The sequence below is a fragment of the Panthera pardus genome, unplaced genomic scaffold (assembly GCF_024362965.1).
Source record: "Panthera pardus isolate Hobbes unplaced genomic scaffold, ASM2436296v1 HiC_scaffold_7, whole genome shotgun sequence".
In the NCBI taxonomy this organism is placed as follows: Eukaryota; Metazoa; Chordata; class Mammalia; order Carnivora; family Felidae; genus Panthera; species Panthera pardus.
Window position 1 is genome coordinate 13,762,641 of NW_026527002.1, and position 16,175 is coordinate 13,778,815.

At 45.4% G+C, this 16,175-nt stretch overlaps 1 long non-coding RNA gene across 4 annotated transcripts; it reads right to left on the minus strand.

Annotated features, from left to right (window-relative positions):
- Positions 1-356: 356 nt before the first annotated feature.
- Positions 357-12,720, minus strand: LOC109250253 (uncharacterized). Of its 4 annotated transcripts, none has more exons than XR_002072942.2 (4): positions 12,494-12,720; positions 4,132-4,249; positions 1,163-1,390; positions 357-680 (listed from the first exon to the last, which is right to left on the minus strand). It is a non-coding gene; the product is annotated as an uncharacterized LOC109250253 (long non-coding RNA). The 4 variants fall into 4 exon arrangements; XR_002072943.2 differs by lacking the exon at positions 12,494-12,720 and adding an exon at positions 10,409-10,547; XR_002072944.2 differs by lacking the exon at positions 12,494-12,720 and adding an exon at positions 9,810-9,958.
- Positions 12,721-16,175: the final 3,455 nt, after the last annotated feature.

Consider the following 16,175-nt stretch of genomic DNA (forward strand, 5'->3'; position numbering starts at 1 on the left):
ATGTGTCCTATTCCCTGAGTTTCAATACCTAAGGCATCTGTGTTCCCTTCTGGCTCAGAGAAGTGGGAGGATGTGAGGCAGGTGGGGGCGGGGGACAGAAAACAACTACCCCCCTCCCCGAGAGTTCCTGCTCTGTGCAAACAAGTTGAGAGCTAGGAAGCAAAGAATTCCTCTACTGGATCACAAACTAAAGACTGGTAAGCCATGTCTCATAAACCATATTATCCCGCTTCAGGCCACCAGGTTTATTTCTTCACATTAAACCTAGGCCTCTTGTAAACTGATTAAGTGCATACACTACTTGTGTGTATGTGTGGGGTGGGGGTGCGGGGGTATAAATTGCAATACTATTAATGTAAATTTGACAATATGTATTTACACTCGAGGTGCACCTATTCTTTGACCCAGCAGTTTCTAGAAAGTTGTCCTACATACTTCACATATGTGCAAAGGAAGTTATTCATTGTTTTCCACTGAAGCACTTTGACAGTGAAAAAAAAAGATAAGAAATGACCCAAATGCCTATCGGCAGGAGAGAGGCTAGATACGTTATGGGACAGCCATACAACGGGTCATCGCGGAGCCAACAGAAAAGAACGGGGACTTCCGCACTGGAGACTTTCCGAGACGGAGCAAAGGAGAGGGTCACTTGTGCCCGTATGTGCAGTGTGGCACCACGTCTGAAAAGGGGAAACGGAGAATCATATCAGTATTTGTCTAAGTGTAGAATGCCTCTGAACGGTTATAAAGAAATCGGTTACCCTGGGGCAGCTGGGTGGCTCAGTTGGTTGAGCGTCTGACTGCGGCTCGGGTCACGACCTCTTGGTTTGTGAGTTCGAGCCCCACATGGAACTCACGGCTGTCGGCACAGAGCCCGCTTCAGATCCTCTGTTCCCCTCTCTCTGCCCCTCCCCCACTTGCACTCTCTCACATTGAAACGTAAAAAAATTTGTTTTAATGTTAAAAGTTAAAAAAAATGAATCAGTTACCCTAGTTATCTCAGGGAACGAGGGCTGGGGGGCTGGGTACACTTTTTAGACGTTTTAGACTTTCCTTTTATCATGTGTTCAGGAAAATTCAAGTTGAAAGTAAATAAACAAAAGGTTTCGATCTCACGTCCACAGTGCCACAATCTGTGGAGACAAGGGTTACGGCTCCTCACCTGACCTAGAGCACTCAAGGGCAGGAGCATGTCCTTGGAGCCAGTGTGACTGAGGCATCACCTGGGAGAAGATGAGGGGCTGCGGGGTTTACGTTTCCACCATCCCCATGGGCAGAGTCCCTTTCAGGGGCTGACTTAGGAGAATCCAGATTTTCTTTTTACAAAATAAGGTGGCGTTGTCTTTCATGGGCAATCAGACTCTGTTTTCACACAGTTTCTTCAGCTCGGCTGCAGCTCAAGAAAGTAAACAGCAAAAACAGGTGAACCATAAAATTAGGCCTACATCATTGGGGTGATAACAAAGGCCATTAAATCTATCATTTGGGATCTAAATGTTGGAGTCGGACTTTAATGAACCGTAAAACTCTACCGAAAGTAGATTAATCCAGAATAATAATACAGAAAATGGCCTGATGGAAAAGTTTGAAAAATTATTCAAGCTTTCCAACTGATATGGACATTAGCACATCCCCATCCTTAACGACGTAAAGAGAAACAGCATTACCGATGCTTCATGCATCAGGGCTCAGCGGATCTGGAGGAAAAAGCAAGTGGCTTATGTAGATCTGAGAGCATTTTGATATTAAACAAACGAGCCACAATTAGGTGGGCTTGGCAAAGGCGTGTCCTGTTTATGCTTAATCGTGAGAAGTAGGTGTTTCGGATGTCTGTCCTCTACACTCTTCGAGAGATCACTCAAGCGATGCAGGCTGCGGGACGGGAGTCAGGGGATGAGACCCAACTGAGAAGCCAAGATAGCACAGGAGAGGGAGCCCACAGAGGGGCGCAGACAATGCCAGAACGGACGAGGCTGCTCAGCCCATGCCTGGGCAGGGGAGGCGGGGGCGGGTGGTGGGGGGGGGAGTGGAAGACACGCATTTGTACCTCCTGCCCTTGGCGGTGCTGGCTGGGGAAGGGGGTCCTTGCTGGGAAAAACCAAAACCAAAACCAAAACCAAAACCAAAACCAAACAAGGAAAGCTACTCATCTACCTTAGAAATGTCATGGGACACATTGAAGAAAGGAGCCTGGGGACAAGGCAGAGAGAAGGAGGGAGAAGAGCCTGGAGAGGCCGAAAGGCAAGAAGGTAGGTGACTCCTTCCTTTCAGAATGGGCAATGTCGTGAGTGTGGTAGGAAATCTTGGTGAACTTGTGACAAGGCAATCGCCCCCTCCTCCACAGCCCCATGAGAAAGGAAGAGGAAAGCTTCAGCTAAAGACCTGTATTACTTTGCAGTGCTTTTTAGAGTCAGATTTACAGGTTTTTGCCTGTGAGTGGCGCCGTGCTGACAAGTATTTTTGACTTGGAAGCAAGAAAACTTCACATTTGGGGGATTGAATTCTTAAAATTGGCACATCTTTTTGGTATATTTGATGCCTGAAGCCAGTGACACGAGCACTTGCTTGCTCATTGTGGTCAGTGGCTTTAAAGACCTTCGGGCTGCTGGGTTTTTGTTTTATGAAAGAGGCCACATGGACACCACCTTCTATAGTGGAGTCAAATCCCACTGGGTGCGGGGGTGGGGGTGCCTGGGTGGCTCAGTCAGCTGGGCGTCCGACTTCAGCTCAGGTCATGATTTCACCACTCGTGAGTTCGAGCCACACGTCGAGCTCTGTACTGACAGAACCTGGAACCTGCTTCGGATTCTGTGTCTCTCTGTCCGCCCCGCCCCCCTCACACTCTGTCAATCCCTTGAGAGTAAATGAACAGTAGAAAAAAATATTTTTTTTAATAAAAAAAAAAATTCCTACTCAGGGGATTAAGTTGTAAAGTGAATGCAGAAAGCAAAAGTTAAGTATAGTCAAAATTTGCATTAAAGATACTGTAAAATAAAAATACTGGTTGGGCCCCTGCGTGGCTCAGGTGTTAGGCCACCGACTCTTGATTTTGGCTCAGGCCATGATCTCACGGTTCGTGGGTTCAAGCCCCGCACTGGCCACCCTGACAAGGCGGAGCCTGCTTGGGATTCTCTCGCTCCCTCTCTCTCTCTCTCTCTCTCCCAAAATAAATAAGTGAAATTTTAAAAAATACTATAATTCATCCTTCAGGTACAGTATTCCTCGGCTGTACACTCAGGTTCGGCTCAGCCAGGGGTGTCTGAGGCCTGAGTGCACAGCCCTTCATCAGTTATTTAAGCGGTGCCAACCACACCCAGGCAGCGGCATGGGACCAAGTTCAGTCCCCACCTGCAGGCAGATTAAGTGAGGAGGCAGAGAATACATACATGAGCAGGCAAATAAAATCACATGGAGAGTTTTATGTGCTGTGGAGACAAAGCAGGGAAAAGGTAGAGGCGGCACCACGGCAAGAGTTATAATTTTATGGAGAGCGATCAGGGAAGGCCTCACTGAGGAGGGGAACATTTAAGGAAAGATTCGGGAGAAGGAAGGGTAGGAGCCGGCAGCTCTCCGGGGTGGGGGAGAGTATTTCAGACAAGGCAGCCGTAAGTGCAAAGGCCGGCCAGGGACGCGCACATCGTGGATGCGAGACACAGGGAGGAGGCAGGGAGTGAGGAAGGGCAGGGCCCGTGGAAATGGTGGGGGCCAGATCCCTGAGACCCAGGACGCCAGTGCAGAAGATTGGCTCTTACTCTGAGTGAGTTAGGAAGAAGCTGGAGAGTCCTGAGCAGAGAGTAATAATAGAAGGGGACCCGGGTTTCTAAAGAATCACTCCCGCGTGGCTGCATCGTTTAAGATCTGGTCAAGATCATCATGGTTCGTGAATTCAATTCCCGCATCGGGCTTTCTGCTACCAGCACAGAACCTGCTTTGGATCTTCTGTCCCCCCCTCTCTCTGCCCCTCCCTGCTCACGCTTTCTCTCTCTCAAAACTAAATAAACATTACAAAAAAACAAACAAACAAATCGCTCCATCTCCTTCATGGGCAAGAGGCCACTGGGGAGCAAGAAGCAGGTCACAGGTGAGGAGTCTGTTACAACACTCCAGGTGAGAGATGGGGGTGGTCATGACCATGGCAGTGTTGGCAACAGGTGGCTGGACTTCACGGTCACCAGTCAGATGAGTTAGTTAGTTGGTAGACGTCTTCACGGCGGAAGGATCAAGTCGTCACCGGTGGACCAACCTTCCACTGTGCAAAGGGGGAAAACCAGACATTAAGTCCTTCCTGGAGTGATGCAGGACCCAGTAATCATCAAGTATTAAAATATAGAATTTCTGTCAAAAAACTGAATTTTCCTCCAATCAAGTGTTCAGAGCTAATGTCTAGTTTGCAGGAAATGTAGGTGGCGAAAAGACAAAATCAGAAAGGGGGCAGTCTGTGGGACAGGTGACCCAGTTTGTCCAAAAACAGTGATGGAATTTTTTAGATTAAAAGGATGGGGGACTGGTTCAGGAAGGTTTTCTGCCTCCAGCCCTGGTTCGCACTCCGCGTTGACAGCGCCTTCTGGAATCCACCTCCCCTGAGCTGCCCTCCCCTCCCCACACTTTCTTTATTCCTTGCCCCGGATTCCTATTCTGCTCAATGCATTTTCTATTTCTAGTTATTTTCCTTCTGTGTCATGCTGTGAATTTATAGAAGAGATTATTCGCTAGACATTTCTGAGGATCTCAATTCTCATTTTCCACCACTCCTGCTCTACAACCGTCTATTGCTGGTAGGGGTTTAGACAATAGGTCTGAATTCGAAATATGTCTGAATGTGTCTAAATTTTATTTGAATGTGTCTGTCCTCTGAGGGGAGATTTGTGGGGATTTTCCATCCTCTAGTTTTCTCAAAAGTGGTTTCCATGGGTAATTTTTCCATTCACTATGCTGATTGATCTTTGATTAGTCACCTTGATCTGCCATAACAAAATACCATAGACTGGGTTGTTTAAACAGCAGAACAGAAATCTATTTTCTCACAGCGTTGGAGTCCAGAATCTGAGATCAGGGTGTCAGGATGCTTAGATTCTGGTGAGAGCTCTCTTCCTGGCTTGCAGACACTGCTTCTTGCTGTGTGCTTGCAGGGCAGAGAGAAAGAGAGCAAGCTCTCTGATATCGCTTCTCTTTTTAAAAAAAATTTCATGTTTATTTATTTTTAACAGAGAGAGAGAGAGAGAGAGAGAGAGACAGAGCATGAGTCGGGGAGGGTCAGAGAGAGGGAAACACAGAATCTGAAAGCAGCTCCAGGCTCCGAGCTGTCAGCACAGAACCCCATGTGGGGCTCGAACTCATGGACTGCGAGATCATGGCCTGAGCTGAGGTCGGAAGCTCAATCGACTGAACCACCCAGGTGCCCCTCTGATATCTCTTCTATAAAGGTATCAATTCCATCATGAAGGCCCTACTCTCATGACCTCATCTAAATCTAATTATTTCCCAAAGCTTCCTTTCCAAATGCCACTACATTGGAGGGTGAGGGGTTCAACAGATGAATTTTGAGTGGCCACAATTCAGTCCTAGCTGTCTATTTGATTTTCAGGGAGAAAGGTGTTTAAAAAACGACCCTGGTATCATGATCCCAGCCCCTGAAATATGATAGAATTTTCTGCTGTGCTGTGTGTGGGATAGAAGAGAAAAAGAAAATCAAGGATGAATCTACAGTGTTGAGTCTGAGCAACACGAAGGATGGAGAGTTTCCGTTTACTGAGGTGGAAGGGAAACCAGGATTTCAGTTCTACGTGTTAAGTTTAGGACGCTTATGAGGCATCCAAGTAAAATAAGCAGGCAGACGGGAGCCTGGAGTTCAGGAAAGATCCAGGCCAGGATATAAATTTTAAAGTAGCCATGCTCTGTTTGGAGCCATGAGATGAGAGAATACCAAGTAGGTCAACGCAGAGAGAGGAGAGAAGAAATCCGAGGACTGGACTCGGGGCAATCCAATGCGTAAGAGTCAGAGAGGTGAGGATAAATCCACTCAGATGAAGAAGCAGTTGCTAATGAGGTCAGAAGGGAATCAGAAGAGCATGTCTTCCAAACAAAGCCAGTGTTTCCCTAAAGAAAGAGGGACAATCTAGTTCCAGGGCTCAGGCACTGGTCACATCCCTGAATATGGAAAACTTAAGTTGAGCCCACAAGACGTGTTTCTTATTCCTCTTAGACTTCACATGCTCCAATGTCTTCATTCAAGAACCGTTTACAGTCCAGGCTTTGAGTCAGGCAAAGGACGACAAAGTCAATAACTCTGGTCTCTCCTCCTCAGGAGCTGGCTCACATTTCAGTGCAGGAAAAAGGCAGTAAATTAATAACCTCCACCAAAGGCCAGAAACCCTGCAGAAGTCAAGGTCTATATAGAACCCAGTGTGGCTAAGGGTCAAGGTAGATCAAGTGCCCTTACAGAGAGTGTGTGGCGAAATCGAGGAGTTGGGCTCTAAACCGTCCTAGGTCCAATTGCGTGGCTTTGGGCAGGTTACAATCTCTGAGCATCTGCTTCCTCATTTGCACAATGTGCATAATAGCAATAATCATAATTTATGCTACAGGATGTGCTCATGAAACGGATGTTTATCAACTGCCCAGTACGGGGACTATGCAGGTGCTCGGCAAATGTCAATCCCCTCCCCACGTTTTTGCCCTTGTACCTCTGAGCTCTTCAAGCACAAATAGGAGGTGAGTGTTTTCAGGTTGGATACGAAAATTAAGATAACAGGAGTTCAATTGCAAGTTAAAGGTCATACCTTTGGAATGAGTTGAAGATTTAGGATAGGAGAAAGCGTCCACAAAATAACTCACCTACAGTCTTCACAAATTCAAGGTCATGAAAGACAAAGACCGAGAAATAGATTCAAGGACACTAAGAAGACATAAATACCCGGTGTGATTTTGGGTTGGATTCTGGATCGCCCCCCCTCCCCACCCCCACCCCCACATTTCTTTATTTGCTATAGACAACAATAAATTGGCAACATTTTCATCAGTTGTGTTGATGTTGATAATTATGCAGTATTATGTAAGAGAATGTCCTTGTTATTAGGGAATATATATTGAAGAATTTAAGGGTAAAAGACGGCACATCTGCAAATTTAATCTCATGTGGTTCTAAAAAAGAATGTGTGTGCACACGTACATACATGCACATACACTCATGCAGAGCAGAGAAAGAGAATGATGATGCGAATGTGTAAAACGTCAACGGTTGGGTAATCTCGGTGAAGGATATATGGAAATTCTTTGTATATAATTGCAATTTTCCTGGAAGACTGAAATTACTTCAAAATATTTTTTTTTTTAAAAAGAAAGCTTCTACTATGAAAGGCAAAGCAAATGACTTTTTATGTCATAACGATTCAGGAAATCCTACCCAGGAAAAAAAATCAAAATTGGCAGCCCAGCTCTGGAGTGGACACATTAACATGGCCCCAGCCAGAGACCTGGCAAGGTTCAGAGAATTCTGGAGGCCCCAATTAGAAGTAACGGGAACTAAACTAGTAGTATCTCAACAAGGTTCATTAGTACAGCAACGGTCCTTTCTTAACATAGAGTTCAACGCAAGGGCACCGCTTGTGTGGTTTCCAAGAGGCCCTGAAGCCACCACATCCTTTGTCAGAACTTTCTGTTTGAGAGCAAAGAAAAGGTAAGAGCTTAATTGTAGTACCAGACCAGCAACAATCCACACACATCTGATTCTACCTGTCAATCGCTGGTTTGGGAGAATGCCTTCCAGAAAATTATCTACTGTGGTTACTCTGCCACTTTTCAGAATGCTTTTATTCATGTAAAGTAGAAGTCTGTAAACCTTACCCAAGCTATTTTAATTGCAACTTTTCAAAATCTAAATGATTCAGCCCTCCTTAATTTAACATGTACACTCAATTCTTTGTTTCTGGGAAAGAATCATTACATAGGATATGGCAAGTGTATATATATGTACAAAAGGAAAATGTGAATTAATAATCCTACTGTATTTATTATATTACATTATGTATAAAATACAATTACATATATTTATGTATAAACATATTATATATAACAAATAAATATGATAAGCCCCTGGGAATCAGTTAAAGAGTTGTCAGAATTAATAAGAACAGGTACAAAACTCACACACAAAAACCAGTGGAATGCCTGTACTCCAATTCCCCAACACACCCCCGATTAAAAAAAAAAAAACCTGTTAAAAAATTTAAAAGACATCCTCTTCTGATCAGTTCAAGGGATGCATGCTTAAAACTTTCCATTTAAGAAGGTAAACTAATAAATTCCATTGAAAAGTAGTAATAGACAACAAATAACTAAGAAAAATCCTAATGAGAAATGTATATGAAACTACTTAACTGAATTCAAAGATATAAAAGATACATTAGGGGCGCCTGGGTGGCTCAGTCGGTTGGGCGTCCGACTTGACTGCGTCATGATCTCGCGGTCCGTGAGTTGGAGCCCCGTATCGGGCTCTGTGCTGACAGCTCAGAGCCTGGAGCCTGCTTCGGATTCTGTGTCTCCTTCTCACTCTGCCCCTCTCCCACTCATGCTCTCTCACTCTCAAAAATGAATAAATGTTAAAAAAAATTTTTTAAAAGATATATTGTATGCTGCTGTATGGAAAAAGCTAAACATAAAGATGCCAGCTGTTCTCAAATTAATTTGTAGGCTTATTGTGTTCTCTATAAAACCTATGTTGGGGTGTGGGAGAGTTCTGAGGACTCAACAAAATAATCTAATTAATCTTAACATATAAATAGGAAAAGATACCATGTACACCTGAAACCAATATTATACTGTATGTTAAACTAACTGGAATTTAAGTCAAAAACTTGGGGAAAAAATGATATCAAAACAAATTCCTTATAAGAAGGCCAGTAAGAGAGAATTGGCCTTACACTGAAATATATTACAAAGACCTTATAATTAAATTAATGGTACTGGTATAAGAATAAGTAGAAATTAAGGAAACAAAATAGTACAAAACAGATCACGGTGTTTACAAAATGTAGTATATTTTATAGACAGTATTGTAAACAAGGAGAAAGAGATGATTATTTGATAATGATGCTAGAAAGACCATGTGTGGGATTTCTAGACTTAAAGAAAAAGGTTAACAAACATTTAAAGAAAACTATCTAGGTCTGGACCATAAGAGTCTCCTGAATTTCCCTTCTCCCGTGAAGACACCGAATAACAACTCCACATAGAACAGTTCCCTCAAAGAAATCCAGAGACCAGCAGAGTGGTTCCTATACATCAGGACAATGCGAAAGTACCCACATCAAAGCAACCAGGAGGGGCGCCTGGGTGGCTCAGTCAGCTGAGCACTGGACTCTTGATTTCGGCTCAGATCATGACCTCACGGCTCGTGAGTTCGAGTTCTGTGTCCGCCTCTGCACTGACAGCATGGAGCCTCCTTGGATTCTCTCTCTCTCCCTCTCTCTCTGCCCCTCCCCCGCTCACACTCTTTCTTGCTCAAAATACATACATAAATACACATTAAAAATATATAAACAAACAAAGTGAGTAGGAAAGGCTGAGACGCGCTCCTGCCATAAACCCTACCGCTGGCACACGATGATGGCGCTGGGAGGGAACAACGCCTCTCCCAGCCTCTCCCCGAGGACCCAGAGGTTTAGACAGCACATCCAGTGCCCCGGCTCCTAGGGCCGGCTCCCAGGGATGGGCCCCCAGATCGCCTAGCTCTGAAAACCAGTGGGGTTTGCACTCACAGTCCTGCAAGATGACAGCAAACAGAAGCAGTTACTAGTCAGACGTGCACTCACCTCAGCTGATCCACAGGGCTCGGTGTGGAGGGGGCATGCGGACATGCAAACCGTCCAGCCTCTCCCTGGAAGCAATTTGCACACTTTACAAGCTGCTGCTTGAGGACCCTGCCTCCAGTTAGCACCCATCTACGTGCCGAACGCGGATCCGTCCCAGACCCCGAAGCGGCCGGTGGCCACATCCCCCACCTCCCCTCTGGTTCACTCCAGCAGTGAAACCAAAGTGCCAGTTATCTCTCAGGAAGGAGTTGGTCCACACAGCTAGTGCCTCAACATTTACAGCCATCAGCTGAGGGATGGGCCCCTAAATCGCCTACTTCTCCTAACCAACAGGACTTGCATTCACTAGTCCCAAAGGGCTATTAGCCAAACAAAGAAGCGGTTTTTCAACAGGCGTAGGAGCATGTCCCATGACTCTATGCTTGGGCTTAACACAGAGGAAGCAAGGGAAAATGCCCACCTCCCAGTTCCTCCCTGGGAAGGACTTAACTACATACATTCCCAGCTGCTGTCTGAGCGTCCGTTACGAAACAGCCTGCATCTACTTGGGAACTACAGGCCTCCCCTTTGGTACACGGACAGTCTTGGCACACCCTCACCTTCTGGGAGCTGCTAAGAGAAAGGCTTGAGAGTAGACCGGGAGCTCAGACCAGGCTGATCGACTTCCAGAAGCCATCCCAGTAGCCAGGGAGAGGTGTTGCTTAACCCTGGTAACACTGTGTGTTGGATGCCACTGGACCTTGGGAAGATGTGCATTTAAAAAGTAGGGCTGATGTCCATTCCCTGATGTGTCGGGGGCGGGGGGTGCCTTTCGGTGACCGTTGCTTGGCTGCCTCGGGCACTAACCAGCAGCCAGAGTTTCTATTTCATCAGAGGAAGTGAGGAGATTGTCAGCACAAAAAGCAGAGTCCTTGCGAAAGAGGCACGCCCTTTCACTTTTACCTTGCAGTGATGGCGGCCGGCAAGCCAGTCATACAGCAACCTGATCGAATGCAGACTGCCGTTGGTCCCAATCTGATAAACTCTGTTGGGCCTTGGGTCTATGAATAAGGAGTAGTAAACAGACAGATCTGACTCTCAAACAGTGGCTCCAAAATCCAAGCACGAACTGAGGGCTGAGATCGGATGTCGGGAGACTTGTGGTCCATGGATGCTTCAGCTTTCGCTGATCATCAAAGGGACAGGGATTGGGGGATCGTGCGCTCCAGAGTATAACGTCTACAATTTTTGCCAAGATGCCATCTGAGTCTCAGAACCATAAGCGAAGGGAAGTAGGAAGGCAAATCTAAGTAAGGACTTCCTAGGGGCATTCAGAGATGGATGAGACACACGGTCACCTGGCCTAGGCACAGAAGGCACAGGTGGTATAGTAACCACATTTTCTAGCTTCTAAATTGATGCTTGACATTTGGGCTTTCCTGACCGGGGAAAGACCGCCCCTGTCAGCACTAGCTAATTCCTAGAGGCAATAGCCCCTACTCACCACCCACATGCTTTAGTAGTGCCCTACTCTTTGGGACAATATCCCCCATCCTAATCACCCCAGGGCCAGCCATTCCACAACAGAGGTAGCCCCTACCCACTGAGCCTGCTGAAATTGTGTGAACTAGCCCAGTGCTAAACCTGCTTAGCCTTCTTACCCTGCCTTGCACACTCCTACCAACAAAAGCTGCGATAAAGCCACTTGCCCACAGTTCCCTTACTCTCTCTGCCTGTGACCAATACCGGTGCTTCCCTGGGTGGCCCTGCATGGCATGACATCCCCCTTCCTCTTAGAAACTACAAGTAAGAAACTACCTTTTCAATGGCAATTGTCTTCTGATCTGCCGACCTCCCCGACCCTGAATAAAAAATAAATTCTAGGGGCGCCTGGGTGGCTCAGTCAGTTAAGCGTCCGACTTCGGCTCGGGTTGTGATCTCACGGTTTGTGAGCTCGAGTCCTGCGTTGGGCTCTGTGCTGACAGCTCAGAGCCTGGAGCCTGCTTTTGATTCTGTGTCTCCCTCTCTCTCTGCCCCTCCCCTGCTCACGCTCTGTCTCTCTCTCAAAAACGAATAAACTTAAAAAAATTTTTCGTTTTAAAATAAACTCTACATTTTAAAACAGTGGCTGATGGATAGACCGTCAGTCTTGAGGCTAATAGATTTTAATAGCTGTATCTCAATGTTTTGAAAAGGCCACAGTGTCTAAGTGGCCCCACACTTGGACATAGACAAACTCACAAATGCAGAGTTGAATTGATCCCCTCCCAATGCATCCGGTGCCTCCGTGGGCTTGCTCTGGGAGGATCTGTATCTTGGGCAGAGCACAGGGGTATTAATCCACTCCCTGCACAGACCCCAGGACTGCCAGCCGCACGTGGAATTAGAAGCTACCTAAAATGGTTATTTTAAGTGACTGAAGTGGGGAGGGGGGCAGTCATTATACAGCAAAAGCTAACGGAAATACTGCCTGGCGCCCATGAGGTTAGCACTCCCTCGACCTGCAGGTGGTGAGTTCCACCCAGACCTGCACCCCTTTCCTGCACCAGAGAACTGGGTGAGCCTGATGGCGACCACAGATGTGGCAGCAGTGGTGTCCAGCCCTAGGAAGCCACTGCATCATCAGGCCACTGCAGTGCACCCCATCCTGAGAATGATTATGAGTGCTGGCCCATTGGAAAGGGAAGCAAGGATCTTTGACTCACCGTTACAGGTACGAGGGACTCGGAGGAAGCCTAGTCCATCAACCTTCCTTCTCTAGACACATAGGGAAGGACTAAAAGACAGGCATCACTGTATTGCTATTTTAAGTCCATTGGACATCACAGCCTATACACAAGATCAAAATGAGGCCACTTCCCCCTGAATTTAACATACCCGGTGGGTACCGGGCAAGGCAGTCTTCACCGCGCATGAGCACATTCTGCTCGAGTTCAATGATCACCCGCAGTAGACACACACACAGGCCAACGCTTGGGCGGGAGCCTGAGCTTATACATCACTCAGTAAATCACAAAGCCAGGCAGACCACGCCTACGACTCACACACACAAGGGGACTGGGCAAGGAGAGGAAAACACCCTGAATATCAAACCCTCTTTGGGGGAGAGACCAGAGCGAAGCCAAAAGAGATGAAGTATAAAGGGCAGGGTGGCTGACGACCCAGAGGAATTCTTACACAGGAGGCCTGTAGGGCAGCCTGCAACCTGGGCAACGGGGGAAAAAGTGGTTAAAGTATCAGCCTGTGCTGGCTTTAAAGTCCCCATCCTGCATGCCCCACGTAGGCAAACACCGCCAGCTTTTACCAATGGGACACCTCACAGCCCGTAAAATAAGTCTTGACATCGTGTCTTGGAGACAAGGCATGCCCCAACCGGAACGTTGTAAAGGACAATCCCCGCCCCCCCCCCCCCCCCGCCCCCCGGAGCTGGGACACTTATCCGGGACTCTCCTGGCTGTAGCGGCCTGTTCACACCACAGGCACTCTTCACTTCGGTCCCTGACTCCAGGTTCCATGTTCCAGTGACTCCATCACTCTTGTCCTTGTCCTCTTTGCTCTTGCACTCTCTGATTCCCCCTGTATACTTGGGCTGCATCCACCTCACTGCCCCCACTTTGGACCACATTAAATCGGATTCCTGCCCTGTCTGAACCCTCGACCCACCTGCCGCACTGGCCAATCCTCGCCACCGAGGCTAGGTCCTGGCTGGGCCATCCAGTCCTCCCAAAGGACAAGGACCCAGCCAGCTAGGATGGCCACATACGTAGCAACACAGAAACATGTTTTTGATCCAGTTAACTAAATCCAGGACACAAATTATGTCTGCAAATACATGACAAGGCACTAAGGGGAAATAACAGAATTTTTAATTCAATTTTTTTCTCTTATCATGGTTACATTATTATTGTTGTTCTAAACTCTATTCTTTTTTTTTAATTTTTTTAATGTTTTATTTATTTTTGAGACAGAGAGAGACAGAGCATGAACGGGGGAGGGTCAGAGAGAGAGGGAGACACAGAATCTGAAGAAGGCTCCAGGCTCTGAGCTGTCAGCACAGAGCCCGACGTGGGGCTCGAACTCACGGACCGTGAGATCATGACCTGAGCCGAAGTCGGCCGCTTAACCAACTGAGCCGCCCAGGCGCCCCTAAACTCTATTCTTAGTTCAAACTTTGTTTTATGTGTCTTGTCCCCTCAACAATGGAGCCAATCATTATTGTTAATTACACCAAAAGATTTGCCTATATTATTTACTAGCTCCTTTGTCTCAGGATCAAGACTAGTAAAGAGGAACCAACTCACTTAGATCCTTCTGACTAGAGAAGAAAAAAATGTAAATGCTCATCTTCACTTCAAGTTATTTGATACAATTTAAAGAGAAAGGACAGTGTTAACTATTGGCAAAGTAAAGTTACTATTCTAATTGCACAAATTGAAAAGTTTTATTTTCTTATTTAACTTTATAAAAAGTGGATGAAATATATTTTTTTAACTATCAAAGAATATAAAAGAAAAAAGAAGGTATTCACTGTGGGTTTAAAATCTTGAAAGACAATTACATGGGATATGAAGTGCTCAGAGTATGGGTAGAAATTTTCATGACTAAGAGAGTATATGATTTGCCCAAGATTACATGAATGACAAGAGATGGGACCAGACCCCTGGTCTCTGACTACCAGTAGACTTTCCACTCTCATCCAGCTAGGAAACTGGATGGAAGATGTGACATATAAGCCAGAGAAGAAGAAATTTTGATTTTTACTTTTTAAAAATATTTTTTCATGTTTACTTGAGAGACAGAGAGAGAGAGAGAGAGAGAGTGAGAGAGAGAGAGGGAGGGAGTGCATGACCATAAGAGGGCAGAGAGAGAGGGAAAGAGATAATCCCAAGCAGGCCTGTCAGTGCAGAGCCCGATGCAGGGCTTGATCCCATGAACCATGAGACTGTGACCTGAGCTGAAATCAAGAGTCTGCCACTTAACCAACTGAGTCACCCAGTCTCCCCAGAAATTATGATTTTTAATTTGCCAACAGTTCAGTGTGGTCCAGGGATAATGTGGCTGACCTAAAATAAATATCGGTTGGGTTTCGTTAATGGAAATATGGAGTCTACCCATTGCCCACCATGATTATCTACTCTCCCGTTCTGAGAATCTCTGATTCTCTCAAACTTTTGAGCTTCTCCCCGAAAAATTACCAGGATGAATTAACTTGGATGCAAAAGATGTTAAAGTGATATTGTAAGTTTCTAAAGACAATTTATATGATGAAACAGAATGACTCTAAATTAGGTTTATGAGAAATTATAGTAAGTGTTAGAGAATTAGAAGCCTAGAAACATGCTATATTTATGCAAAAAGGAACAGCTTCAATAGAAAAACTAGTGATTAGGAACTTTTCCTTAAGTCCAAAAGGGAAATAATGACACGATTTAGAGTACATTTGGTTGAGACACTTTAATCTATAGGGGAAAAAATCCAATGTCAATGTTTGTTTAAAGTGCTTCTCTTGCATGTACATTGCTTACAGTAGATGTTCAAGGAATACTTCTTAATTGATATTGTGTCTTCCCCGCAGGTGTCCCCAGAAGCATTTTTCATTATATGAAGCTCTGGTTCTTTACCCATCCAGAGAAAAACCCCGCTAGCCTAAAAGTTGCTCAGTTAGGTAGAAGGGGAATGGGGATTGGGAATTTTGTATATAGACCACAAATTTATGTACATGAGACTTCCTGACCCTTAATAGACACTTAAAATTGTTTGTTTCCCTTCTTTTTACCAGGTCTTTCAGGACATTCTCTTAGGTCAGAGTAGGAAATATCTAGTATTAGGTATAAATCTATGTTTACATAGCCATTAGGGTTTTTTTTAAATGAGATATAATTGACATACAATATATTAGTTTCATATATTAGTTTCAAGTGCACAACATATTGATTCAATAAACCATTAGTATTTAAATAAATACAATAACTGTGTTATTAAATGTTCTTTAGGTTTCCGGTAGCCTCCTAAAATCTACTATTCTAAATGGCTGGATGTAAACACAGTTGGTTAAACCTTAGGTTAGCTGGTTCTCTTCTGACATCTAGTGTTTCTGACTCATTACTGCAAAATACCTCAGTTCATTTTAAACTGCTGTTGGAAGAAAAATGTTACATAGAATAAAAACTTTATTCATTTTATTTTTTCAAGTTTATTTCTTTTGTGAGAGAGAGAGCAAGTGAGCAGGGGTGGGGCTGAGAGGGAGAGTGAGAATCCCAAGCAGGCTCTGCACTGTCAGCACAGAGCTCGATGTGGGGCTCGAACTCATGAACCATGAGATCATGACCTGAACCGAAATCAAGAGCCAGATGCTTAACCAACTGAGCCACCCAAGTGCTCCCTCTT